Below are 25967 nucleotides of genomic sequence, written 5' to 3'. Positions count from 1 at the left end.
TATTTCTGGCCTCTGTTACCTTACTTTCTGTACTACCCTGCAAGTAAGGGATGAAGAGGGAAAATGTGCAGATACAGACCCCTCCAATTCAGGAAGATGCATTCACTACTCAAGTTATCTTGTGATGTGCTGTGAAGTAGAAGTTCTTCAACTGTTTGCTGTTCAGAAAAGAAAAGCATTGTATGCTTGGGACACCCCACCTACCTACTAATAATAAAAAGACTCCCTCGTTGAGGTGTCCTTTTGTGATTGGTTGATGATGTCCTAATAAAATAATAAGTGATAGAGTTGTCCACTGATTGTATGTGGATAGCTGTTAACTGAAAAGTGAAGCAAAGTGTCTTCTCCCATGTCTGCATTGCCAGCCTGCATAGTTAATATGAATGGGTATACAGTTTGTTGATGGACCACATAGCACTGGTGATGTTCATCCTGCTGATCACTGCTGCACTAGCCTTAGCTATATGGGTTATATCCTGCTGAGGATATAAAAAACAGCCAGCTTCCAAAGCTTCAGGGCACCTTCCATGCACCCAAACTGTCAAGGAGCTTGAGCTGAGCTGACTAAAGGACAAAGTTGGGGATGAAGCCCTTCAGAGCTTTACTGACACTGAAGAGTATGCTTCTCTGAATCTTTTGAGGATTGAGGGTCAGCTTGTGCTGTTGCTTTGCTGGGCAGATAAGTCCCCTTGGGAAAATTCCTTCCATTTTCTTATTTGTGTTGCTGTTTTATCACTTTCCTGTTCGGGAAACTTATTTTAAACTTAGAATTGTTTTGTTTTTAAGGATTGTAATTAGAATGTAACATTTTTAAATGGAGCGCTAATTTTTCCTGTCAGTTTAAAAGTGGTGTAAAGTAACTGAAAACATTATTTTCTATGGAGAAATTGTGTTTATTTTACTTTTGTGGCGATGGCATGGTGTTTTAAAGTGATTTTTCTGTTTTCTGTCAAAAACTAACTTTTATAGACTGGTAGTGTTTACTGGCATTTACTGCTTGTCTTATGTGAGAAAAAGGCATCACTTTAGGCTTGACCATGGAAAAGACTACCTGTCTCATGGTCGGTCCTTTTTCTAGCCACAAAAAGAAAAAAATAAGCAAACAGCCTTTACCACCACAGCAGGCTAGCAATTTGCCTCTGCTGCAGATGGGTGGTTCTAACATAGCCATTTGTTGCACCTCAGACCATTAATTTTTTACCCTGGATCTCTCTGGTGTAGTACCTACAGCCACAATGGATGGGAGGTTAGTCATGTCCTCTGCGGCTGTTGGAGTCTCCTCAGTGGGCAAGGGAGAACCACTGTTGCCAGTCCTGGGAGATGGAACAGGGAAGGTTTCCCTGTTATGTCAGAATGCTGTACCCATCCCTGGGGAAGTTGCTGCTGCCATTAGTAACATAGTTGGCCCCATTTTTTTCTGTCAAAAAGAAACAGAAAACCAAGCATGTATGTACTCCTTCTCGAATATGTTAGGATAGGAGTAGTTTACTGAGTCTGGCTCAGGGTTTAATTCAGGCTATTGATCCTTTTTGTAAAGTAGTTTCTGGTAAAAGAAAGAAAGATACCTCTTTTCCTGAAGAGATTCCAGATTCTGAATCTGAACAGGTATATGCAGCAATAAATACATGGCTTTCTCTTCAGATTTCTGATTTAGACTCAAAAAAGAGCCCAGTTCTCTGATTCTCCCTTTGGGGGTTTCTGTTTTTTTGAGACTATGTTTTGTGCCTGTGTTTTCAGTTGGAGAACACTGAAGTTTCTCAGGCACTCAGAAAACAATGAGTTGTTACAGAAGGATTTTCCAGATCTTATACCCATTCCTCACATTCTATCCACTTTAGAGGATGTGTATTACTGCCTGCAATTTTTCTGATAGTCAGACAGCTGTCCCTAAAAATGCAGATAGAATGTATAAAGTTCCTTAGTCTTTTACATTTTTATACACTGTTCCCAAAGCTCACCTAGCAGCTATAGCTCTAGTTGATCCCTTTGGTGCTAAGCACCTAGTCAGTTCCAGTCATACGCTTTCTGTTAAGGATGGGAAAATTATCAAAAGGTATGGGAAGAAATATATACTTCTGCAACTTTGATTTTCAGAATTTTAAATTGTCAGGCTCATATATTTTAAAGTTTGTTCTGACTACTTGTGAAAGTATGAGGAATGTTTTAGCTATGTTTTGTGCCTGTGTTTTCAGTTGGAGAACACTGAAGTTTCTCAGGCACTCAGAAAACACTGAGTTGTTACAGAAGGATTCTTTGAAGAAAAATCTGCTTTAAATAACTTAGTTTCTTGTATTGCACAGGTCACTACTCATTGATTAGAGTGTGTATGACTCTGTTGATACTTTTTATAGGGCTGTGGCCCCTGGTGTTATTTTCAGGAGGTTTGCATGACTGCTTTCTCAGAGCTTCCCAGGTGATGTTAAAAATGAGATTTTAAATTCACCTTTGGATAGAGATTTAGTGTTTGACCCCCACTGCTGCAGAGATTACCAAAATGTGTGTCAAAAGGGGCAAGCTAATCCAGGAAATCTCTAAGATTTTTCAGCTGTCCTTTTCCAAGTTTCCTAAGAGAAGAGATTTTCTGTCTCCTCATCCAATTTTGACAAAAAACAGAATAAACAGTCTAAAGAAAATACAAGTAAACAGGTACTGAGGTAGAAATAGGTTCATAGGTTGGTACTAGACTATCTGCCCGAAGGCATATATTTTAGTAGTTTCCTAGACCCTTGTACTAGCAGCTAGTATATCTAGTAGTGCTGTAGGTGTGATCCCCAGTGTGAACTTTCTGTTACCCATCCGCTCATCAAGGTTCCTCTTGAAGAGTGATAGTGAGGGGCTCTGTCTTATGGCAAGGGAATTCCAAAAAGAATGGCTGTTCAAGAGAATTTCTGACCCTCTCCCACCAATTGCCCTTTTTTTCCCCAGAAAGTCTGAATCTCCATTTTTCTCATTGGCAACAGATAGTTTCAGACAAATTGATTGTGAAAATCATTCATCAAGGTTACAGATGGCAGTGGGAGAAAATTCCTCCTTTCCAGGGGGTCAGTCTTCATCCTCCAGATTAGACTCTTTTGTTTCCACCGGTTCTTCATCACATGCTCTTCCAAGGTGTGATAGAATCACTTGCTCCTCCAGAGGTGGGGAAGGGTTTTTATTTAAGAATGTTCCTAGTGCCAAAAAAAAGAAAATGCTTGGAGACTAGTTCTGGATCTTTCTTTCCTAAACCTGTTTGTGATAGTGACCAATCCTAAATGATATCACTTTACAACCTGTTACCCCTTCTTTACCTTTCATGTTTCCTGGTTACACTAGACTTAAAAGATGCTTATCATCATATCCCTATTCATCCAGACTTCAGACATTTCTTAAGGTTTTGTGTGTTTGGATCATATTATTAGTTCTCTACCTCACCCTTTGGACTATCTACTGCACCAAGAGTGTTCATAAAGTGTCTAGCTCCACTTATAGCTCATGGCAGGCTACAGGGTATCCACATTTATCCATATTTAGATGACTTACTTATCTTTGCAGATTCTTTTTCAAAGTGTCAGAAATGTTTCTCTTGGATTCCAAGAGAACATTCAAAAGTCTTTCCTGACTCCTTCACACAGGATTGTGTTACTGGGATGTCAACTAGACACCTCAGTTCAAAGAGCTTTTCTTCTACAGGTAAGAATAGATCTATGTCTATATCTATTTCTAAGGTTTTCCACTCATACTTTCATCACTGTGAGGGAATACCGCAGAATTTTGCATCTCATGACATCTATGATTTTCATGATACCTCTGTCAAGATTCCACATGAGAAAGATACAATGGTATCTGAAATCTCTGTGGTTCCAGCACCAACACCCTTTATCTTTTCAAATGCTGGTGCTGGGGTTGTCAGAAAAGAAATAATTTGGTGGAAACAACAGATATTCTTAAATCCAGATTTCCCCTTTGCCCTTTCTGCTTCTAAGCAGTTAGTCACCACTGAAGTCTTGGACTTTGCTTGGGGAGCTGTTTCAGGAGGGATAAAAGTGTGGGGGGTATGGAACACCAAGGATAGATACAAGCACCAACATATCAAGTAGATGCTTGTCATGATCAAGGTACTCTCCTGTCTGGATCATCTTTGGTCCCCGGGACCTCTTCAAGTAGTTACAGACAATACCACAGTTATGTGGTACATCCGCAAGCAAAGGTGAACGAGATCATACCCTCTTGCAGGTAGGCCATGTTAGCTTGGAATATAGTTTCATGGCACAATCTCACTCTACAGGCATCACATTCTGTCAGAGCAAAATTGTGTGACAAACACTCCGAGAAGAATCAAGGCAGATGTTCATGAATGGAAATTAGATTTGGGGGTCTTCCAAGGTTTGATCCACCTGTGGGAGAGCCTCAAGTAGACATCTTTGCCTCCTCTCTGAACAATCAACTGTCAGTTCTGTTCCAGGACTCCATTAAAGAAGGCCTGGAATACAGATGCCTTTTCTTTTCCTTGGTTATGAATGTTCCTGTATGCATTTCTACTCTTTCCACTAATATCCAGGGTACGTCTGAAAATTCAAAATGAATCCCAAAGATCATTGTGGTGACTCCCTTCAGGTCCAGATAACTGTTTCTTCTTTCTTTTGGAAATAGCCATGGGCAATTACCACAAGCTTCCACATAGACTGGATCTACTCACACAAGAACAAGGGTGTTTGACACAACTAGACATTAATCACCTTCAGCTGACTGCCTGCATTATAGGACCTTAATTCCTTTTAGGCATGTGTTTACTGAGGATGTGCAGATGGTAATAATGGAGGCAAGAAAACCTGCTACTAGAAAATCATATATTAGCAAATGGAAAAGGTTTTCTAGCTGAGCCAACAGTATAACCAGTACATAACCAGTATAACTAACAGCATAACCAGCATCCATTAAGGGCTAGTTGTTCTCTGGTTTTACAATACTTGTGTGAGTTAATATCCTACGGTCTTTCTTATTCATCTGTCAATGTTCATTTATTGGCTATTTCAGCACATCTCTGCATGTATCCTCCTCTTTCAATGCATTCTCATATCAAAATGTTTTTGAGAGGGGTTTTGCATAAGAGGCCTCCAAGAAACCAGTGCCCTATCCTTGTGATCTTAATTTTGTTAGAGAAGCTAATATTTGTTCCATTTGAGTCATCTAACCTGGCTGTCTTGAAGTTCCTAACATGGAAAATAGTTTTACTTACTGTTCTGATCTCTGCAAGAAGAGTATCTGAGTTGCAAGATCTTATGGTGAGTCAACTCTATCCCGTTTTCCATAAGAACAGAGTATGATTGATAGCTAGTCTTTCTTTTATGCTTCAAGTGGTATCCAAGCTTACTTTAAGTCAAACTATACCTTTTCCCATTTTCATTCCAGAACTTACAAATGAGGGAGAAAGGATATTCAATACTTTGGATGCCCACATACAACTCAGGTACTTTCCTGATAGAACTAAATCTTTCAGATCTTTGGACCAATTGTTCATTTCTTGAGAAGATAAGAAAAAGGGACAGCCTGTGTCAAAACAGACTATTTTCAAGTTGTTTTCTAAGGCTATTACCTTTTGCTGTACTCACCATAACAACATTTTTCCAGGCATGGTCAAGGCCCACTCTACAAGGGCCTTGACTTAATGTATGACTTTTTCAAAAGGGTTGGATTCTAGAAGTATTCTAGAAGCTGCTACTTGGTCCTATGTACTTAATTTTACAAAGCACTATACGCTTGATTCTGTCTTTAGGCCCAGATCAGGCTTTTCTAGGACCATTCTTCATGGCTCCTGGACTCTTCTCCTTCCACCTCCCCAATGTAGTTAGCTTGGGTAATCTACCCATATAGCTAAGGCTAGTGCAGCAGTGATCAATATTATGAACATAGTAAAGTTGTGCAGGTAAACTTACCATAACAGTAGATGTTCAAATGATCGCTGCTGCAGTAGAAGCTACCTCACTCTATCCCCCTTATCTTTTTGGTGTGCATTTTTATGCTACTGTTGTGGTACATTTACTTACACAACTATATTTTATCCATCATCACCTTCAAGATTCTAGGTCTCCAACATGTCCATTATACCTGGATGGCATGGTGAACTACAAACATTCCCTTCATATTTATATGAAGCTTATTTTCTCCTGCCTTCCAGGTACTCTGTGTTCTCACAATGCCTGACTAAAGCATCCGTGTTAAGGATCTGATTTTGAGTGATCTGGCTGAGTGGCATACACTGGTTAATACTGATTTGGTGGATTCACCAGCCCAGTTAATTTTTGATAAAGGATAATGCAGAGATTATGGGCTCTAAGAGCTGGTGCTGCTGATGTCAGATTTCTCAGATATCAGTTCAGTTTCCTTATTTCAGGTTTGGCAAGGGGAGTCTTGAGAATGGTGGATGCCATGTGGCCCTGCAAGAAAATCATCTGCCTAGCCATCCATTGCAATTTTATAACCCATTACATTGAAGAGATGTGGCTAGTAGTCAACTGAAACTTTTGTAAGCTCAGACTGAAGCCTGGTCCTGTCATGCCATACAAAGTACATTCTAAACTTCCTGGCACCTCCTGCATGGACTTTGCTTGGAGGAGACAGTCATCCAAGTAAGAGTTGACATGAACACTCTTCGCTGTGCATTGTGCTACTTTTGGGGCCAGGCATTTTGTAAATATTCTTGGCACAGTAACTAAACCAATGGCAGGGAGGTCAATTGGAATGTTGCTCCCTGCTACAAACCACAGGAATTTTTATATGGACTTTGAAAATTGGAGTGTATGCATCTTTTAGATTCCGAGTTATGAAAGCCAGGCATCTTAACAGGGGGAGCAGTGCCTGAAGGATCAACATATTAAACTTGGGTATTTTCAGGAACTTATTTAGTATTAGGAGGTCTGGAACAGATGTCCAAGGTCCATCCTTTATGGTAGCCAGAAATAGCCTGGTATGGAAACCCATCCTTCCTGCCCCCAGGGAACTCTTATTTTGTTGCCGTGGGACAACTTTCTCCCATGTTGTGCAAACTGTACTTGGTCTAATTGTGCTATAGTGTGTGTTATAGTGATTACTTTTTTGGGGTGGGAGCATTGCAAAGAATTCTAGTTTGTATCCCCTTGAGATAATGCTTTGTACTTGCTTTTCTGTAGCTATTTCTAACTGCTGATTGAGCCAAGATGACAGTTTGCCTTCTAGTGTGTGACAAGGAACTGCAGAGTGTGTGTGTGTGTGTGTGGGGGGGCTGGTGTTTTATTTTGTGAGTCAGGGAGTGAGATGGCTGAGGTGGTCACATGGTTACAGGTACTACCTAGTGGAAAAATGCCCTGCATCACTCTGTCTTCTTGCTGCCATTTCCTTTTCTGAAAGGCCTTTCTTCCCTTGGGCTGCTTTCCTTTACCTTGCCTCCAGTTGAAATGACCATGGTTGGCTGGGCAATTCCTGCTGTATTTTGCTAAGGGGGATAAAAGATGTATTTGACAATCTCCATTGTTTTCTCCTTGTCTTCCAGTTCTTTAAACACTTTGTAAGCTTGCAGTACAAAAATCAGTTCTCCATCCAAATAAATACCTTGTAACTGCACTTTGACACCCTCAGATAGGGACTATCTTCAGGCAGGAGTGTTTTCTAAGCAGTGACCTTGTAGTAGCATCCATGGGTGATGCATTCTCTGTATCATACCCACATTTAATAGCACATTTTCCAACCTGCAAGGCTGTCTGGAACTGCTGAACCAAGGAAGCCAACCTGGTGTCATTTTGCTTTCTACCACAATCCTTTCAGTATCTGTGTCACCACATGCTTTTGAAATGTAGGACTGATGGACTAGCATTTGAGGACCCTGAAACCATGCTTGTTTTGGCATATGCTTTTTTGACATATCTCTAAAGCAGAATATTTTCCCTGTCATTAGTGAGCACATTATAACCTGGAGCCAGTGTGCAGCTGGATTATCGTAAAGGAACTTACATAGAGCCTGCAGGCTGTAAAATAGGTATCAATCTCTTAGAGATCCAGGAGGGCCTCCTTGACTAGTGGAATGAAAAAGGATTTTGGAGGGACAAACCCCAGAAGTCCCATTAATCTCTTTTGGGAACCAGAGACATCCTGAACTTGCCATTTAAAATGCTCTTCCATGAGAAACAGAACATCTCCAAATTACAAGTCCACTTGGGGGACAATCAGATGCTGAGGGAGAAGACGGATGCATAGTCAAGCTCATCCTGTCTGTTTAGAATCTTTAGAGTTAGTTAGTCTCTCTGGTGAAGACGCTATGTTTCTCTTAGAGGGCCTGACTCCATACACAGATGGCTTTTCAGGAGCTTTGTGAACAATTTGAAAGAAGCCTTGAGCCAGCTAAACCTAATCTTGTGAGGAAAAGAGGGGTGGGCTGTGCTCTGGTGACACACCATCTGGCATACTGTGCTTGACAGAACTCCACATTTCTGTGGGGGTCTTAGCTTTGGGGGCTGATGGGATTCTATGAGATTTAGAGGGGATATCCCTAGACACTGAATTTGTAGTGGGTAGATGGATATCCTCCTCTGTGATATGTACAGGCTAACCATCTTGTTCTTGCTTGATCAGCAGACATCACTCTTGGGCAGGAAGAGCCTTATCTTCTCCAGTGTGATCCAGTGGCATTTTGGTCTGATGAGATGTATTTTCTACAGAAGGCATGATGGCATCCTGTGAGCTTAAACAGAATTCTCTGTCAAGAAAGATGTTAGGTTCGGAGCTATTCAAGTACCTCCACATTACTAATATCTTCAGACCCAAAAGGCCCAGTGGAGTTTCTCAGGGCCCTTGATCTCAAACAGATACAAGGCTGCAGACCTCTTTCTGTTCAGGTAGGCCTCCGGCAGCATTTCCTTTTGTGCATATGGCCTTGGTAATAAATTCCAGTCAGATTTCACAAGCACTGATGTCACGCTTCCTGCTTCAAGAGTAGGCAATAAATGTACTTCTCAGACCCATCACTGAATTCTATGTCCCTTTTTGTATGTACAAATCCAAGCACATTGTTCTGCTGGAAAGGCCTCAATGATTTTTATCCAAATGAATAAATAAGTAAATAAATAAATAAATAAAATAATAAAGTCCTTAAATCATTCAACTATCCAGATAGGTTAGTGCAACTGTCCTTAATCTCAGTAGTCTAATAGTTGCTCCAGTGTGACTTGTGTCATTCTTTTTGAGCTATGAAAGACCCAGTCCTTATTTAGCCATCTGTACCTCCACAAAGACAGAAGCTCTACAAACTCCTGTACTAGGGTTCTAGATTTACATGAACAAATATGTAAGACGTGCTGGAGATATAATCAACCTAAAGCCTATAGAACAAGTTACCACTACAGGTCAAACAAAGTACTACCTTATCTGACTTGAAGGCTAGCCTTGTTGACTGAATTAGCAGACACATTTACAACAGAGTTATCTTGTATGTCCCTCCTTGATTTGGGATGTGAGCACTATTAAATGTTTATAGAGGTTGTCAAAAACTTTTAAGTATATCTTTTTGAAGGCGTATGTGCTAGGTACCTTACAGTTTCTGTAATTGCTTGCCTAATATTGTTTCTGTGATTGTATGTCTGCCTTTTGAAAGAAGTCTGTCACCTGCAGGTGCACTTACCCTTCTAACGGTCATGACAGAAACCTTCAAAGAAGAAACCCAACAGATAACTGCACAAACAACAGCAACAAGAATCATCATTATCAGACATCTAAAATATGACAGATGTAATCACTATGAAAGACAAACCTCCTGCACGTAAGCAGTTGCTCGGCTCAAGGAAACAGACTCATACAGGAACCAAAAGAATAAGAGCCAGCAAACAGTGACTTGAAATAAAAATCTTGTATTAAGTGAACATAATCACAGCTATTGCAACAGTTACAAACCGGTTTCGGCTGGCAAAGCACAGCCTTCTTCAGTGTACAAAAAGTCATGACATACAAAGCTGTATATATACAATAAGCAGACATCCTATTGGTTGAGTCCTAAAGATGTTCATTAAGTCCCGGGGGGAATAACCCTCCCAGTCTAATGATCCATATCTTTTCTTTTATGTTTAATATGGAGTGCCATCCAGTTTTATTGGCCCTATTTCCAAATATTGTGTCAATAATAATGAAGTTAAACTTGCATGTAGGGTGAACTAGTTGGTGTTTGTAAAGGGCATTGTGCATCCTTTTTTGTTTGATGTTACTGATGTGTTCAGAGATGCGTATTCTTAGAGATCTGGATGTTTGTCCCACATAAAAAGAACTACAGTTGCAAGAGGCCAAGTAAATAATTCAATCACTGGAACAATTGGAAAAAAAGTTGAGGTCAAAAACCTAGGGACAGTTGCGACTGGAGAATTGTTTGGACTTATTTATATATTTGCAGTTGTTACAATGTCCACATGGAAAACAACCATGTAATGGTTCACCAGAAAGTGTTGTTTGTAATAAATCATGTGTGTTATTGTCCCTGTGTTTGTAATGATTAAAAAAAGAATTGAGGTTTTTGCCTTTCTTATAGGAAAATAAGCAATTGTCTGGAATGATACTGGTGATATCCGAGTCACATTGTAGAATGTTCCAATGCCTCCGTACACTTTGGATGAGGCGGTTGGAATTGCGGGCATATGTAGTCGTGAATCTGAGAGGTTGAGATGGCTTAAGGACATGTGTCTTGTATGTAAGTAGCTCTGTTCGCTCCATAGAACTCACCTTATTACTGGCCATGGATATATCACCACTCCTATACCCATGAAATTTGAATCTAGTGGTTAGATCCGATTTGTGTTTCAAATAAGTAGTATCATCTGAACAGATGCGTTTAGCACGTATGAATTGTGACTTAGGGATATTGTGTGCTATGTGAGGTGGATGGTAGCTAGAGGCATGTAAGATGGAATTGTATTCTGGAAACTTTCTGTATATCTCTGTACATAAAGTGTGATCCAAGGACCTCTGAATTAATACATTCAAGAACGTGATGGTGTCCCTATCAAAACTTACAGTAAAATGCAGACCCCATGCATTGTTGTTTAAATAAGTAACAAATTCCATTAATGAACCTTCGTCACCCTTCCATACCAACCAAACATCATCAAGATAATGCCTCCATATATCAGTCTGTGACAAAAAGATGTTTCTGTCCCTGTCATATATAATATGATTCTCCACAAAGGCCATGAAAAGATCAGCATATATGGGGGCAAAAGAAGCCCCCATAGCTGTCCCTTTGGTTTGCCAAAAACATTGTTCCTTATACTAAAAGACATTACTTGTGAGAACATATTGTGCTAGACCAACCAAGAAGGCATTGAAGTCAGAGCTATACAAGTTTGAGACTTCGAGCCAATAAGCTAATGCATTTAATCCATCTTGGTGTGGAATATTAGTATACAGGGCACTTACATCCAAAGTACATAATAGCCAACTTGGCTCAAGCTGTGTATCAGAAATAATCTGTAGGAAGTTTGTGGTATCCTGTAGGCGTGATCGAATATTGGGTAACAAAGGTTTTAGATGTTTGGTCAGAAATAGTGAAAGAGGCTCTGTAATGTATCCCCTGCCAGATACAATTGGTCTGCCTGGTGGATGGGAAAGATCTTTATGGATTTTCGGTAGAAAATAAATGTATTGATTGATGGGGTCATGGACCAAAAGCTGATTCATAATGTCATTTGTTATGATTGCATCCTCCCTAGCCTGTTGTAAATACCTCTCAATCCGTTTGCTGAACATGTTAGTTGGATCTATAGACATATGCGAGTAGTATCTTTGATCATTGAGTTGTCGCAAAGCCTCATTGTCATAATCAACCCAATTTAGGACAACCACAGCACCACCTTTGTCAGCTGAAATAATGACAATATCCCTATTGTTTTGGATTTCCATAATAGCTTGTTTTTCATTGAAAGATAAGTTGTTATGTTTTAATGGAATATCTGAACCCAAGAAGTGTAAATCCTTGAGTACTCTGTTCTGGAACTGCAGGACCATCTGATGCATAGGTGGTGAAAAATTGGATTTATGGTATGTGAATCTGTCATAATTGTAGGTAGAATCTGAGTCACCAAAAAGCAACTTTAGATTCAAAAGGCGACAGAAACTAACAACATCTTGAGCAAATGATTCCTCGGACACAGTAAAGCCTGGAATAAATGTATGGCCTTTATTTAACATTCTGATCTGTGTCTGAGATAATTCAAATTTTGACAGATTTAAAACATTGTGATATGATGTATTCATTTCGCCAAAGCAATGTTCAGAATACCCTGAATGTTCTCTATTTCTGCGGTGTTTGCGCCCACCCCGCTTGATTTTAGGCCTAAAGGGGTTGACCCTGGTATTCTTTTTGGGGTTGGTGACCCTGAGACTGCTGGAGATTCATTATCAGTGCATGATGAAGTATCCTCAAAGGAGGAAGTAGTCTCCATATCATGCCTTCTTAGGATTGATCTAGGTCGTTTCCTCTTATTGGTGGGTTTGAATGGAGCAGTGGAAAATCTAACATGTTTAGTACTAGATAAAAATGGGGTACCCCTTTTGTAATCCTCCTGGTCCCTAGTAAATTTTTTTGTTTTTCTGGATTTTAGTTCAGTATCAAGCTTCCGTAGATCGGAAGCCACATTATTTAATGATTTCTTAAAGAATGGTTCCTGCTCGTAAACCCTTAGTTTGCTAACCAAAACATTGATTTCCTCCAATTCTTTATCAATGGCCCTGTTGTGAAACTTAAATAATTCAACAACAAATGCCATGGTTGCTTCTTGTTGCATCTTAGACTATTGTTGATTAAGTTCATCATCAGCATTTGTAACATGGGGAATAGTGCGTATACACAGCCCCCTTGGAGTGATTCCTGCAGTCTGGTAAGCTTTAAATAATTTGCTGTGCCAGATATTAGATCTGAGTGATCTAAGATGCTTGTTTAAATTATCAAAAAGCATACCACAAATGGATTCTGAACCAACCAAGTCAGACCCCCCAGTGTTCCCTTGATTAGAGGGACCGAGTCCAAAGACCCCAAGGTCCTCTCTATCAGCAGTCAGCCCAAGAATAAAGCTGGAGAAATCCATTTTGTAGCAACAAAACAATACTAATCAATGACCTACAAGTAATAAAGAGCAGACTGACAATAATGGCCAATAGACAACCACGTCAGTCAAAAAATGTATGAATTCAAATAAGTATAGGGACCATAGCAGCATTCAATATCAATTGACAAAGCTGCATCCAAATAACCAATTATTTAAATATGGAACACTGAAAGAGATCCTAATTGGTTTGTACAAAATATAAAATGTCTAAAGGAAAGATCACAGCAGTTGGTGTTTAACAAAAATTCAGCAAACAAGGGGATAGAGCAGCTCCGAAATATTAAATATATCTAATCTCTGTGTTTGATACTGAACCAAACAGAAAGACACTCAATGATTGCCAAATATCAACAGGTTATAATATAATAGCCCTTGTTAAGGACCATTAAAAACTAAGGGACCAAGAGGAAACAAAATCTAGGGAAATTATATGCTCCATAGTTGACCCAAAAATATCAATATAGGAATGAAAGTAAAGGATATTAAATGGTAACAAATCAGGGCAGTTGACCAATCTGCTATAATGTGCACATCATTAGCAGAAACCTCCTGGGTCGGAACAATAACCTGATATAGGGTAATATTAATAAGGTGGATGAAAGAAGTATAAACCTTCAAAAATAATAATGTTAAAGACCAATATACAAGTCCCAGAAAAAAATGACACTAGAACATAGTGTAACATAAACATGTGGAAGACATGGTATATGGTCAATTAGAACAAGTATGACCAATAATGCCATCTAGATTATATATAACATACCATGGCCTGTAATCACTACAAAAAATTAAGTAAATTTCTCATTGGGTTTTATTTATCCCACAAATCCTTGACTCTGGATAGCTGTGGCATAGCCTGATGCTTCCTCAAGGGCTTTGAATAACATGTACATGCACAGCAAGAAAGAACTGAAGTTGGCTAGCTATACATCAGCCTTTATACCAGAAGCATGGAGAAAACCAAGGTGAAGCTAACATTTCACAGACTTATCGAGCTGGGATGCTTGGCTTTTAAAATCTGGCTAGTCTAGGTCTTTGCCTTTAGCTACATTCCCTAATGTAATGACTGCAGCAGTGACTCACACTGTGATAATACAACTATTCTTACTATATTCTCTACATTATTGTGATGTCCCCACTCTGGGTCAGTAATCAAGGAGACTGAATCCTCACCACTGACAAGGGTGAGGGATGTTCACTTGGAATACAAATGGATACTCTCAGTATTTCCAGGTGCAGACCTCTCTGCATCAAGCACAATTTCCCTTTAGAGCACACAGGAAGCACACATAGCCCGAGGTCTGGGTTTCTCTCTCTCTGTCTCCAGGTCCCCAAATCAGGATCCCCACTGGCACAGCTTCTGAGTTAAAACATCAGCCGAGTGCCCACGTCAAGTCCTCCCCCACTCTCTCACTGTGAAACCAGTGCTTCTTGTCCCTACCCAAGTAGCTGACACACACACTTTGAGATTTGAATTTCACACACACACACACACACACACACACACACACACACACACACACACACACACACACACACACACACACACACCTGAGAAAAAGCTGGCACAGATTACCCACTCTACCAACTTTGTCCAGAACATAAGGTAGATTCACTGCCACCGGTCTGTTACTATAAGGCTCTTAAAAGGGTATCCAATTATACTGAGTGAAATTTATATTGATAAAAATGGTAATGCTGGCCAAACAGCCAGACTTCAGGAGAGGCCAGAGCTGTTATAAAATAAATATGTGCAAATACTCTCAAAACGTAAATATTTTCTAAAAACGACCAGCCACAATGAAAAGTTTAATTATATTTAATAATAAATAATAAAAGAACATGAAAAATGCTAAATATCCATTTACAGTAAACATCATAGTTTTAGTCACAGGAAATATTGAAAATAACACATCTGGAAAGAGTCACACAGTTACAGAAAAAAACAATGCTTAACTATTCTGACTATATTTTCATGACTTCTTCTTCTTTTTCTTCTTTCGGCTGCTCCCATTAGGGGTCGTCACAGCAGATCAACTGTTTCCATTTCTTACTGTCCTCTGCATCTTGCTCTGTCACACCAACCACCTGCATGTCCTCTCTCACCACATCCATAAACCTTATCTTAGGCCTTCCTCTTTTCCTGTTACCTGGCAGCTTCATCCTTAGCATCTTTTTCCCAATATACTCTGCATCGCTCCTCAGCACATGCCCAAACCAATGTAATCTTGCCTCTCTGGCTTTGTCTCCAAACCTTCCAACCTGGGCTGACCCTCTAATATACTTATTCCTAATCCTGTCCATCCTCGTCACACCTAGTGCAAATCTTATCTTCAACTCTGCCATGTCAATCTCTGACTCTTGCCTTCTTGTCATTGCCACTGTCTCCAACCCATATAACATTGCTGGTCTCACTACCCTCTTGTAGATCTTCCCTTTCACTCTTACTGGTACTCGTCTGTCACAAATCACTCCTGACACTCTTCTCCACCCACTCCATCCTGCCTGTACTCTCTTCATCACCTCTCTTCCACAATCACCATTACTCTGAACTGTTGATCCCAAGGATTTAAACTCATCCACCTTCACCACCTCTACTCCCTGCATCTTCACCATTCCTCTATCCTCCCTCTCATTCACACACATATATTCTGTCTTAGTCCTGCTGACCTTCATTCCTCTTCTCTCTAGAGCATATCTCCATCTCTCCAGGGTCTCCTCCACCTGTTCCCTACTCTCACTACAGATCACAATGTCATCTTCAAACATCATAGTCCACAGGGACTCCTGTCTGATCTCGTCTGTCAACCTGTCCATCGTCATTGCAAATAAGAAAGGGCTCAAAGCTGATCCTTGATGTAATCCCACCTCCACCTTAAATGCATTTGTCACTCCCACCGCAGACCTCACCACTGTCACACTACCCTCGTACATATCCTGTACCACTCTTACATACTTCTCTGACACTCCCGACTTCCTCATACAATACCACAACTCTCTAGGCACCCTGTCATATGCTTTCTCTAAATCCACAAAGACACAATGCAACTCCTTCTGACCTTCTCTGTACTTCTCCATCAACACTCTCAGAGCAAACATTGCATCTGTAGTGCTCTTTCCTGGCATGAAACCATACTGCTGATCACTAATCATCATCTCCCTTCTTAACCTAGCTTCCACTAATCTTTCCCATAACTTCATGCTGTGACTGATCAATATAATCCCTCTGTAGTTACTACAGCTCTGCACATCACCCTTGTTCTTAAAAATTGGTACCAAAACACTTTTTCTCCATTCCTCGGGCATCCTCTCACTTTCCAAGATTTCATTAAACAATCTAGTTAAAAACTACACTGCCATTTCACCTAAACACCTCCCTGCTTCCACAGGTATGTCATCTGTACCAACAGCCTTTCCGTTCTTCATCCTCTTCATAGCTATCCTTACTTCCTCCTTGCTAATCCACAGCACTTCATGATTCACTATCCGCACATCATCCAACCTTCTCTCCCTCTATTCTCTTGATTCATCAGTCCCTCAAAGTACTCTTTCCATCTGCTCAACACACTCTCCTCGCTTGTGAGTACTTTTCCCTCATTATCCTTTATCACCCTTATCTGCTGCCATGCACTTCATCTCCTGATACTCTTGTCTACTTTCTTCATCTCTCTGACAATCCCACTTCTTCTTCGCCAACCTCTTTCTCTGTATACTCTCCTGTACTTCTTCATTCCACCACCAGGTCTCCTTGTCCTCCTTCCTCTTTCCAGATGTCACACCAAGCACCTTTCTAGCCATCTCTCTTACTAGCTCTGCTGTAGTTACCCAGCTATTCGGTAACTCTTCACTGCCACCCAATGCCTGTCTTAACTCTTCCCTGAACATCACCTCACAATTACCCTTTTTCAATTTCCACCATTTGATCCTTGGTGCTGCCCTTACACTCATCCTCCTCTTCTTGATCACCAATGTCATCCTACAAACCACCATCCTATGCTGCCTAACTACACTTTCCCCTGCCACCACTTTACAGTCTCCAATCTCCTTCAGACTGGCCCTTCTACATAAGATATAATCCACCTATGTGCATCTTCCTCCACTCTTGTATGTCACCCTATGCTCCTCCCTCTTGTTAAAATATGTATTCATTACAGACATGTCCATCCTTTTCGCAAAATCCACTACCATCTGACCTTCTGTATTCCTTTGCTTATCACCATACCTACCCATCATTTCCTCATCCCCTCTGTTCCCTTCACCAACATGCCCACTGAAATCTGTTCCAATCACCAGTCTCTCACCTTTAGGTACAGTCATCACCACTTCATCCAACTCACTCCAAAATTTTTCTTTCTCATCCATCGCACACCCAACTTGTGGAGCATATGCACTAACAACATTCATCATTACACCACCAATTTCCAGCTTCATAAACATCACTCTATCTGACACTCCTTTCACCTCCAAAACACTCTTAGCATACTGTTCTTTCAGGATAATGCCTACGCCATTTCTCCTCCCATCCACACCATGATAAAACAATTTGAAGCCGCCTCCGATACACCTAGCCTTGATCCCCTTCCATCTGGTCTCTTGCACACACAATATACCAACCTTCCTTCAGTCCATCATATCAGCTTGCTCTCTCCCTATACCAGTCATACCGCCAATATTCAAAGTTTCGACCCTCACTATCACAGTCCTAGCCTTTACCTGCCTTCGGGCATGCCTTCCCCCTCTTCTCCTCCTTCAGCCAACAGTAGCCCAATTCCCACCAGCACCCTGTTGGCCAACAGTACTGTACTGGTAGTGGTAGTTGTTAACCCGGGCCTCGACCGATCCGGTATGTATATCTGTACTATTGTCTGCATGTATGATTTGGCAAAGTCTTATGCCGGATGCCCTTCCTGACACAACCCTCCCCATTTATCCGGGCTTGGGACCGGCACAAAGAAATGCACTGGCTTGTGCATCCCCAGTGACTAATCTAAAGAATTACTGTTCCTACTTACTGAATGGAGAAGGCAAGATAATATGGGTGAATGGTCCTTGTTATCAGATCCAAGACAGAATACAGAATGTTGAGAGCAATCTCCTACTAATATCTAAATATTATTTCTGGCTTACAGAATGACATCACACTGATCTGTACAAATCAGTTTGATACAAAAATGACATATTATTCTTTACAAAATTCCAGCTAGCTGTGTTGGTATAAGTTATAATCCACTGCTGTACTTCCCCTGGCATAGCTGGCAGTACCTCCTATCATCACATCTCTCCCCACTTTGTAAACTCTAGCTAGTTTTTCAAGTGCCCCTTGAGAAACATTGCTTGAGAGGAATGACCCTGTTTGGGAATACATTATCCCACACCCTGTCTTGAGATCCCAGTTGCCTTGGCATTCCTGACCCCACTACAGTGCTGCACTGTCATATCATATGCCTGCAAAACTAGGCTCCACCATAGTAACTTGGCATTTTGCTGGCTGGCTCGCTGTAGCCATGGATCTCCCTCACACTCCTCCTACCTTCTATTGCTCCTCAATCACAGGCAAAGGCATCAAAGGAGGTTTGGCCTTGTCTCCTGCCTTGCCTACGTTTTGGTACTGCTCACAGGTCCTGCAGTACCTGTTACATCCCTTGCAATCTCAGGCCAATAAAAGTTCTGCATAATATGCCTCTGGGTATGCGTTATGCTCATGTGACCTACAAAAGGAATGTCAAGGGCTATGGCTAGAAGTGCCAGAGAGTTGGCTCTAGGCACTACCAACTGCTGTATTACCACACCCTCAGAGTCCACTGTCTATACAGTAACCCTTTATTCCAGTCACAGAATCCCCTTTTCCTTGAGAATCAGATGCCTCCCTAGCTACCTCCTTCACGCCTCTTAGTGTAGTGTCTGAGAGCTGAGCCTTTCTCAGTTCTACTTTTATGACTCTTCCCAGCTCCCCTTCCACAGGAAGGCTGGTATCGTCTGACAGCAGTGCCACCCTGTCAACCTGGGTACTATCACTCACCTCTGCCCTTGCAGTCACTCTGTCCAAGGGAACATCAGTACTTACCAGCAGCTGTGGCTCATCTTCAGGATCACTGCTACAGGGTAGCTCCCCTCATTGAAATAGCCACAGCACCAGCCCTGGCTTCAGGTGTGGTGTCTGTCTGGGTCCACCTCAGGCTACCAGAACCACATGCCTGTCTCCAAGCCTGTCTGTGTGTACCTGCATGCACACAAGGTGCTGGTTACATTTAAAATGGCCACAGCACCAGCCCTGGCTTCAGGTGTGGTGTCTGTCTGGGTCCACCTCAGGCTACCAGAACCACATGCCTGTCTCCAAGCCTGTCTGTGTGTAACTGAATGCACACAAGGTGCTGGTTACATTTAAAACATTTAACCCTTGATCTTGGATGCTGCTGGGGTGGTTTAGGCTGCTCACTATGGGTTCCGTTATATCCATGTGTAGCACTGGGTATCCCCTTCCTGTGCAGTGATGCCCTTCTTGCTAAGTAGAGATCCCCTTTCTTCCCCACCTCATCTGCATAGTTGCATTCTCTGTCTGCCAACCAGATTCTCGTGTCCTCAGGCAAAGTGCTAAGGGCTTGTTCCCTCACCAAAAGGTCTGCCAGCCCTTCAAAGTGGTGCCCTGACACCCACTCACCCACCTATGAAAATAAGTGCTTAACTCAGCAATATAATCACACATACTTTCATCTGCCTTGTATCCATGCTCATGAAACTTTTTTTCTAAGCTTCAGGTGTTAAATTAAAACATTCTAGTAAATATTTCATGACTTTTTCATAGTTTAAACAATCAATATCAGACAACTTAGAAAAAGCAGTCACAGCTTTATCATGGAGTAAGGGGGGGGGTCAAGCCCTTGGTCAACATTATACTGTTTACATACTATTTCAAATATATGAATAAAACTAAAAAAAAAATCACCTTCTGTAAGTTGTGGAAGAAATTTACTGACCTTTATTACTTCTGTTGTTCAGTTATTCCCTTCCCTATTACCTCCATGACCATGGAGAAGAGTCAGAATCTCCTTCTCATGTTGACACTGCTTCTCATTTTCTTCAGGATCTAAATGCAGCAATCTCTCTGCTAATTCTACTTCAACCTCCAAACACTGCAGTCTCTCTGTTGATTCTAATTCCAATTGTTTGGCCTCCAGGTTAAGTCTCTTTAATGCCAGACACATTTTTAAGTCCTCAGAGGAAAAGGTGAACTGAGCTGTTTCGGAGGGCAGCAAATTCCTGACTGGTTATTCTCCTGGTTGCTGATCTGAGCTGTGACTAAGGCTGAAATAATTTCCTTTTTAGTCAGAATGGCATACACCAGTACTTTGGCTTCACACATCTTGGCCAACTGTTCTTTGTCAGCTTGCCATAATCCTCTGCTACATATTTGTCTGCTCACACTGACTAAACTAACAATAAATAAATAGGCGGTAGCTCACTAAGCACTGAAAGTGTGGTAAGAGACCTCGGGACACAGGTGGGCAGTAGTCTCTCCTTTAATAACCACATTGCCACAGATTTCTCTCTCTGTCTCTCCCCAGGTCCTCAGTTAGGCTGTCCACTGGCACAGATTCAGAGTTAAGTCCTCAGTGAAGTTCCTAAGTCAAGTTCTCCAGCACTCTCTCTGAAACCAGTGCTTTGTGTCCCTGCCCAAGTAGCTGACACACACACACACACACATGTGCACACGCGCACGCACACACACACACACACACACACACACACACATACACACACACGTGCGTGCGTGCACACACACACACACACACACACACACACCTGGGAAAGGCTGGCACAGATTACCTACTCTACCCAGAATATATGGTAGATTCACTGCAAAGATTCAGTTACTATAAGGCTCTTAAAAAAGAGTTTGCAATTATAGTGAGTTAAATTAATATTAATACAAATGGTAATGTTGACCAAACAGGCAGGCTTCAGGAGTGGCCAAAGCTGTCACTAAATAAATATGTTCAAATGCTCTCAGAACTTAAATATTTTCTAAAAAGAACCAGCTACAATGAAAAGTCTAAATATATTTAATAAAAAATAACAAAAAATATGAAAATACTAAATATCTATTTACAGTAAACACCAGAGTTTCAATCACAGGACATACTGAAAATACCCCCCCTGGAAAAAGTCACACAGTTACAGAAAAAAAACAGTGTCTAGCTATTCTTACTATACTTTCCTGAATAATCTAAAGAACTACTGTTCCTACTTACTGAATAGAGCAAGGGAAGATAATGTGGGTGAATGGTCCTTGTTGTCAGATTAAAGACAGAATATAGAATGTTGAGTGCAATCTCCTAATCTAAATATTATTTCTGGTTTACAGAATGACATTGCAAACATCTGGTCATCTGACTCTGTTTCCCACACTATCTCCCATCAGTAGAAACTACTAGGGTTTGGCACCTATGTGCTACAATACACACTAGGCCTTTAGCTAAGTTTCATTAAAGCATCTGGAAGCCATAAACAATAAAACCATTCCACTCTTCATGTAGGAGCTACACCCTATTCTCGACCATGGATAGTGCGTCTCTGTCTCTCTTCAACTGTGGGATAACATCTTTATGGCTTAAACCCATAAAGTAATTTAATTTCAAGAATATTTTTTCAAAGTCAGGTATAATAACCTCTTCTCTTCCAGAATATGTTGTTGACATTCCCGGTAAACAAATGATAAATAAATAAATAAATAAATAAATAAATAAATAATGTATATATTTAAACAGTTACACTAATGCATGTACATTTCTTTTCTGTCCAGCAGGAAACACTGTTGATACTTTTTAACACAAGCAACTTTACAAATGCATTTTTAAACACAAGCATCTGTACAAATCAGTTTGATACACAAATGACATATAATTCTTCATAAAATTCCAGCTAGCTGTCCTGGCATAAGTTATACATCCACTGCCCTACTTCTCCTGGCTTAGCTGGCAGTATCTCCTGTCATCATAATTATAATTAACAGTTTTGTATAATTTATCTTGATCTGTTTAAACCCTGCAGTAATACCATCTGCAAGAAGTTGGACCCTGCATCATAAATTATTTATAAATTATGTAGAAGCATTGGTTTGTAGTATTTTGTATCTGCTCCTGCTCAACCCCAGGATGATATCTTTCTCCTCTCCTCATTATATCACTACACTTCCTTCCTCTGTTACTCTCATCTGTATCATCTTTACTCCCCACTATTTCTTTTCATTTTACCGTTCTCCTCTCCTGTTCCTACTACCAGACCCTTCCCTGCTATTCCCAATCAACCACCGCAGCTACTTTCTTCCTATTATCTACCTCTACAATAAAGGCATCATTTAGAATAAGCATGTACTGATATAATATCTGTAACCATGTTTTTATTATTGCTACTATCACGTTGAATATCTTCTTCTACTGCTAAGCAAATGTTATAATTTTTGCTGCTGTTACATTGAATACCTTTGTCTACAGCTAAGTGAATTTTGTTTTACTTCTATGCTTTTTCATTGATACTCTTTGTCTCTTGGAGCTTTTCTCCCTGGGCCTCCACTGAAAATGGGTTCTTTATGGCCCAGCTGGACATTCCTGGTAAACAACTGTCAAATAAATAAATAACTACATAAATAAATTCATATTTTAAGTGCAGTCTATTTTCTATTCTAAGACATGGGTTCCTCCTGGAAAACGTTACTTACTTATTTTGTAATTAATTACTTGTTGACAAAAGCAGTGTTGACTAAATTAATACATTTACGATCTGTACGCTACCATTTTGAGTCGTGCAGCATTGACATATAACTGTTTTTGTGTTTAATTATTTCATTGTTTATATATGAAAAGACTCTACATTAACTAACATTATATGTAAAAATCACCAGATTGTTTCAGAGAGAGAAGAAAACTGCAACAGCATGTTGTTTATTAAACTATAAGAATATAAGATAATCATTTTCATGTAGTTTTACAGTCCAATTTAAGTGTGGGCAAAACAGGAAGTGTGTGTTATTTCCAATTACACATGGAATGAATTAAGTGGTGGTGTATTGTAGATCGCTACGTGGCTACGATAAGGAACACTATCAAATGTAATGTTTAAAATGCATACTGTGGTTGGTTTTACTACTAGTTTATTGTTTTATTACTTTATTGATCTGTTTTCTCATTTAACTTAGCTTTACCTTTGTACTATGTTTTGATTTGTACAAAAATATGTGACAACAGTTTTATGTATTTTTACATAACTGAAAGATTTATTGATTACCATAATGCTTATAAAGACAAAAGATGGACCCAGACAGGCACAGAAGTAAATTAAGTGTACAGACAACCCAGCTTACTGCTGCAGGAATCTCTCACAGTCACAGAAGGCTGAAACTACCCCAGTTTCTACTATTAGAAGTTCCCACAGTCACAGAAAGCTGGTATACTTGGCTGTGCAGCCCAGACATTTGACAGTCACAAAAGAAACTTTATGCAAGACTCCATCCAGAAGAGGAATTGTGGGAGCATGTTGTTAACATCCTACAACAGTCTGAAATGTAACACTGTTAACTTATAGCCTTGTGGTTTGTTTTATTTTATCTGGCAACTGGGTAAATACATTTATCCATGGAACCTTTTTATCTATAACTTTGACCATAAGCACATAAAACGTAACACAATGGCAGCTTTGCATGTAGTATGAGATTAGACTTTGACACTGTATTATCAGAATATAACTTTCACTTTTTAGCAGACACAGCTATTGTAAGTAAAAGAGTCAGCATAAGCACTATTACAAAACTATCAATCATAATGTAGACAATGTAGTATGAATAGCTGTATGCAGCATGCAATACAAGAGCACTTACCCATGTATATTTCTAAGACAAGAAAAGCTAATTGCTGAAACAATAGCAGTTGTGCTGTGCAGTACTGCCTTGTAATGTTGTATCTCTTGGTTCTACTGTTAATTGTCTGTGGCCCTGCATGTCATTGCCCTGTGGGTATTTTTTGTACATCTAGGCTCTGCAGTCTTATCTGCCATTTCTATGAACTCGGGGTTCATTTGCAATATACAGAATTTTTATTACTGTTTGCTTCAATGACTGTGCAGTTGATAATTATGCTGTGTATCCAGTTTGGTGATTGGGAAGCTCTTTGCTAAGTTTTCCATGGGTAGCCCTTTGACACAGATATCCTAAGTTGTCACATGCCACATAACGTTAGTGGCTGTAGGTTAAATTAAGATGAACACACTACCAATGCATTTGTTTGACTTTGTGCTGGAAATTTTAAAGAAGAGGACACATACAGGCATGTTCGTTGGTGGTGGTAGTGTGTATGTGTGTGTGTGTGTGTGGGGGGGGGTAGAAAGTATGGAAAGGGTAAATATTTGGCAAGTCCTTTCTGTGCAGATACCAGCTTGATTGGCACATATCTTCTTCAGGTGGTTTGCTATATTTTCAATTAATTTTTGGAGAACATGTTCTTTTAAATGAAAATACATAAATGCTTTTAAATCACATACAGATTAATGCTTCTTGTGGTGTTTTCTTGCTGTGACAATACTGTCTTTTAAATGGAAGGATTACTTAGCCCAGCATGTCTGCGTAGATAAGTCACAAATCCTTGATGATCTACAACCCAATAGATTTTTCTCCCTCCATTTCATTTAGATACAAATAACAGTAAGCAAATCAATGCATGCATATACGCACACAAAATGCACACACAAACAAAATGACATATACTTGTCTCATACATTAATGATTTGTTTTTACATTTCTTGATTTCACTGTGTTTTTAGAAAGACTGTTATGTGCATTAATTTTCTGTGTTGTAATAAAAGTACTCCGTTCCCTAACCCCTTGTACTGGACACCCTGATATCTTTAAATATCACCATTTTATTCATGTATAGGTATTTTAAGATGTGAATCTACTGGACTCTGATTTTCTCAATGTCTTTCTTCATTTGTTTTATAGCCTTCATCCTCTCTCCATTCCAGTGCTCTTCCTGTGTCTACGGACAATCAGTCGGAAATAACCCCTTATTAGGTGATGTTATTGTATCTGTTTGCTTAGGGGAAAATCATGGCAGTAGAGAAGCACAGGGGTGAACAACAGCAGGCACTGAAGGAAACTAGTGTGAATGCAGTTGCTTACATCCGCACAGATCATATGGCAGAAATTGTGGAAGTAGTAAGCTTGTCTTTTGAAAATCAATGTTGTTCTTCAGTTATGCTCTATGATAGCACTGGAGCATTGTATTACCTTAAATTAGAAGTAACAATTAACCAAGTTGGTCAAGCATTTCTTCTAAATAACTGTGACTGTTCAGATGGCAGTCCTCTCTTCTGCTGCAGAGCGATCTGATTCACTGCCACTGCTGCTCTGTTTACTGAAATCCTGAATGAGTATGTACCAGGTTATCTCAGAGAGTTAATGTTATGAGCTGTTAATGAGCTTCTTCCTGTACTCTTGGATTTGATTTTCTCCATGTCCATGTGCAAACTGTACAACTCTGAGCAAGTCACTTTATCAGACAGTGCTCCTGGATTGGCTTTTATTTTGCCCAGTGGGTATACTCAGTTAACAAATAAATAAAAATCTTGAAAGAAGAACAGAGGTGTAGTGAAATGCTGCTTTTTTTTACAATGCATGTATTTTATATGGTACTTGTATATAGGTGGGAGGATGAGCAGTTTAAGTCGTGCAACATAACTTTTTATTTTAAATGCACTGTAGTTAAAATAAAATTTATATTTGCCCAATCTGATGGTATATAGGGATAAAGATGTGACTATAACCTAAGTAATCCAAGTCCAATTAGAAGTTTGGATGCTTGATGAAGTTAGCAGGAAGTTATCAGGAGA

At 40.1% G+C, this 25967-nt stretch overlaps 1 long non-coding RNA gene across 1 annotated transcript in view; it reads left to right on the top strand.

Moving 5' to 3' along the window:
* The window catches only part of LOC122791363, a 144343-nt gene extending 118665 nt beyond the window's left edge, over window positions 1–25678 (top strand). Inside the window, exon 3 of the long non-coding RNA XR_006363151.1 lies at window positions 25078–25678. This is a non-coding gene — a long non-coding RNA (uncharacterized LOC122791363). The remainder of the gene's footprint in view (window positions 1–25077) is intronic.
* Window positions 25679–25967: the final 289 nt, after the last annotated feature.

Source organism: Protopterus annectens, chromosome 17.part0 (genome assembly GCF_019279795.1).
Source record: "Protopterus annectens isolate FY-2018-M chromosome 17.part0, PAN1.0, whole genome shotgun sequence".
Classification (NCBI taxonomy): domain Eukaryota; kingdom Metazoa; phylum Chordata; order Ceratodontiformes; family Protopteridae; genus Protopterus; species Protopterus annectens.
Note: the sequence above shows the minus strand (reverse complement) of the source record. Positions and strands in the feature narration are given on the sequence as shown.